Here is a 4,614-nt window from a genome sequence, read left to right as displayed (position 1 = left end):
CTTATTAAACATGCAACACCAAATGTTCTTTGTTAAAATAAAATATGTCATTGAACATCTTAGTGTATAAATTATTGATTGGCTCATCTGAACAGTTTTCTAGTGGGATTCTAGGCTGATGTTCATTTTTAGGGCACAGTATCGTTTTTCTAGATAAAACCATCCCCAAGTAGTCAGTTTCTCCTCTGACTAGTGGCTTTTCGTGATCCTTACATAGACCTAACATTGGCTCAGTTCTCTGTCTCCCAAGTACCGAGAAAAGATGAACTGCAATATTGTTTCTGTGTTGATGATTCAAGACAATCATTCTAAGCAAAAACAATTTTAAAGGCTAATTTCCTTAATGTGCTTTTAAAACACCCACCTTCCATTATTTCCAGGGTTCAGATTCTTAAATATACATTCTTTGCTGAAAATAAGTGAAGTATTTGAAACATTAGTTTGCTACTCATTTAAAAAATGAAGTAACATTGTCTCTCTAGAGACTTTTATAAACTGGACATGAAATACACTTTTTTGGGGGGTGGGGTCAGGTATATATATATTTGTGGTAGGTGCTTTTCCATTTCAAGATAAATTTTTAAATAGTCTAGAGCAGCAATAACTAAAATAAAAGCCTTGGGAGAATTAATTTAAATATCTTGATGGGAGAAATGTGTTTTTTTCATTCCATGAAAACCTTCTCAGAAGATAACCCAATGAATTCTGAACAGATTCCTGGTGTGATAAAGTTCAGGTTTTAATAATAACGTCTTAATGCACTTCTATTATAGTAAAATATTCGTGTTCACTTCACCAGATCAATAGTATTCCAAATAGTCATCATTTATGCCACTCTTCATGACCAACATAAGAAGACCAACATTTCACTGGGTTAAATTCTCATGGTAATTAGTAGGATGATTATATTAACTAAGTCGGGCTGCTAACCGAAAGGTGGACAGTTTGAATCCATCAGCCGCTCCACTCTGTGATCTGCTCCTGTAAAGATTACAGGGTAGGAAATCTTACGGGGCAGTTCCACTCTGCCACACGGGACTGCTATGAGTCGGAATCAGCTTGACTCCATGGCACACGATAGCAAGAACAACACCTCTTTGTTTACTGTTTCATATAAGCTTTTTTACACTTAATGTCCCTAATGTTGTTAGATAATTTTCTGTGACATCATGTATAATGACTATATAGTATTCCACCTTGTGGATTCAGCACAATGTATTACTACTGTTTTTCCTTTGTTTTAAGGAGTAACCTACTCACAGCAAAGTACACACCTTTTAAGTGTATATCCTGATGCGTGCTTATATGTGTGTCCCACATGTAACGGTTGCACAGTTAAACAACATTTGCAATGCTCCAGCAGCTTCCTTGTGACCTTTAGTCTGGACCTTACCTCTGTCCTTTGAGATGGTGCTGAGGGTGTTTAACATGTGTAACTTCAGCCCCCATGCAGTGGAAACCCTTACAAGTTTTTAAACAGAGGAATGATACAGTTGAATTTGTGCTGCAGAAAGATTACTCCGGCTGTATCAGAAGCAGATTGGCGTTAGGACAAATGACTTACATTCGATTTCCAAACCTTTAAATCATCCACTTGTTTTTGGTACATGGTGTGATGTAGATATTTAATTCTATTACTTTCCAGATGATTAACTAATTTTCACAGTATCATTTATTTCAAAAATAAAAAATAGCTTATTTTGTTTTGATTTTTGTTATGAAGGAATACACAGTTATTCCCTGAAAAAATAGATATCAGCTGCCTACTGTGTTTCAGGGACCATGTTAGAGACTGAGATACAGCAGTGAATAAAAATCCCCTCCTCTGTAGTGTTACATATATTATATTTATTTTAGAATAATAGCTGGGTAATATAGATAAATGTGTTGCCGTTGAGTCGATTCCAGCTCACGATGACCTGATGTGTCTGCTCCATAGGATTTTCTTGGCTGTAATCTTTGTAGAAGCAGATCACTACCTCTTTCTTCTGTGGTGCTGCTGGGTGGGTTAGAACTGAAAACCTTTAGGTTAGTAGTTAAGCTTGAACCATTTGTGCCACTCATGTAAGTATGTTGAATTGTCTTCCAGGGTTTATTCCATCCATGCGTTTGTATGTATCCCTTTACGTGTACATCTACATAGGGGGAGAAAACTATAATCCTGCAATGCAGAAAATGTTACTGTTAAATATCTTGATATATAAAACCTCATTGCTGTCAAGTCTATTCCAACTCATAGCGACCCAGTAGGACAGAGCTGACTTGTCCCATAGTGTTTGCAAGGCTGTAGTCTTTATGGAAGCAGACTGTCACATCTTTCTCAGAGTGGCTGGTGAGTTCAAACTGCCAACCTTTCATTTAGCAGCCAAGAGCTTAAACACTGCACCACCAGGGCTCCTTATCTTGGTATATATATCATTATATGTAAACACAACTCAATTTTTTCCTTTGGAAAGGTGTTATAATACATTTTATCCCATTTGTAAACTCCTTTTGTACCTAACGTATTTTAAATTTCTTGCTAGTCTAAATTCGTCTTGTAGAATATAACTTTTATTTGCCCATAGTAATATGTTATATTAATATACCATGAATTATTTAACTCGAGTCCCTGGATGGCGCAAACGATTAAGTGCTAGATTACTAACTAAAAAGTTGGCGGTTCACACCCACTCAGAGGCGCCTTGAAAGTAAGTCCTGATAATCTGCTTCTGAAAGGTCACAACCTTGAAAATCCTATGAACTGCAGTTCTACTCTGTGTACATGGGGTTGCTGTGAGTCAGAATCAACTCGACAGCAAGTAACAACAATAAATTATGTCACCAATCCAGAGTCTAATCTAAAATGGCTTGATTAAGCTGAAGGAGATCAGTTGCTCTGCATAACAAAGAATAGAATTTTGCTTTCTCCTGGTGCACCTATAACAGGGGATATGGGTCAGTTCACTGAAAGCCAATTTGCTGAATCTATTCATGAAAAGTGGAGTCTATAGACAGGAACATAGGAAGGAATGAAAGGGGGGATTTGATTTGGAAGGAGCTCATCAACACGGTGGGATGCTGTCCCAAGAAGAGACATAGGCAGCAGAGGCCTGAGATGTGGATGACCAATATATTTGAGCAGATATGATCCCTGATAAGGACCCCTGGTGGCACAGTGGTTATATGCTCAGCTGCTAACCAAAAGGTGAGCCGTTCAAACCCACCAGCTGCCCCATGGGAGAAAGATGTGGCAGTCTGCTTCCGTAACGATTACAGCCTTGGAAACCCTATGGGAAAGTTCTGCTCTGTGCTATAGGGTCACGATAAATTGGAATTGAGGGGACAGCACACAGCAACAACATGGTCCCTGGTCATCAATTTTAAGCTGCCCTTCTTGCCCCTAGAATTCTCCAAACTGTTGAGTGGAAAATGACATTTTTGCATAGACTTGTGAATTGAAGGCTCAAGTTATGTAATTTTAGTAAAACACAAAAGACGAAGCAAGAATGTTAATTAAAATGGAAAATAAAAATACACGCTTCTAGTTTTCCCTACAATTTGGGGCACACACTTAATCATTTAATCTAGTATGATTACTAGAAGTGGAATTACAAAATCAAAGGAACTGCATTGTATTGTCTCTTTAGAGGCAGTGTACCATCGTGGTCAGGAGCTTGAGTCTGGGATCAGAAAGAACTGGGTTAGAATCTTGGTTCTGCCACTTGCTTGGTGGGTAACTTGGCACATGCCTTTTTCCAAGAATCATTTTCCTTGCACATAAACCTGGGGATAATATAAATATCTAGCACCAAAGGCTGTGATGAGGATTAAATGAAAGCATGCATATGAAGTGCTTTGGCGCGGTGCCTGGCATATCAGCTAGAAGGTGTTGGGTTTATATGATGACAATGATGGTGACGATAATGATGCACCTCAAAGTGTTTGATAAAAAAACAAAAACCAAGCCCGATTCCGACTCATAATGACCCTACAAGACAGAGTAGAACTGCCCCATAGGGTTTCCAAGGAGCAGCTGGTGGATTCAAACTGCTGACCCTTTGGTTAACAGCCTGAACTCTTAACCACAGCCGCCAGAGCTCCAAGTGTTTGATAGATATTGCCAAGTTGCCCTCTGTAAAGTTTGTGTCAAATTATATTTCCACCATGGTGTATCAGAGGCCATTTTCCCCCATTCACTCTGGGAATTATGTAAATCATCAATAAGTTGGATTAAAAATTGGGTACTCATTCCATGATTATTATTTGAACGCTTATTCTTTTGCTGGGTCATTTGGTTCAGCATTGAGGGTAATCTGTGAATGAGACAGATCTGGTCCCTGCTGTCATGGACCTTACCATATATTTGCACAAATAACTCGAACCTTCTACATTTGTCTGTCAGCCATGTCCTCCCTGTGTGAGGTACTTTTGTAAGCACTGCTGTGCTAGTTTTTTTTTCACATGGTGCCGGAAAAAAAAAGCATAGTGTGCTTACAAAAATACCTTGCAAGGGTAGGAGGAGAGTCCTTGGCTGGCAAAAAGACATAGAAGGTGCACATTATCTGCATAAAAATACAATAATATATACAGGGAGACTGTCTTAGTCCTCTAGTGCTGCTCTAACAGAAATAC

Source organism: Trichechus manatus, unplaced genomic scaffold (assembly GCF_000243295.1).
Source record: "Trichechus manatus latirostris isolate Lorelei unplaced genomic scaffold, TriManLat1.0 scaffold00008, whole genome shotgun sequence".
NCBI lineage: Eukaryota > Metazoa > Chordata > Mammalia > Sirenia > Trichechidae > Trichechus > Trichechus manatus.
The sequence above is the reverse complement of the archived record's forward strand: the minus strand, read 5'-3'. Positions refer to the sequence as shown.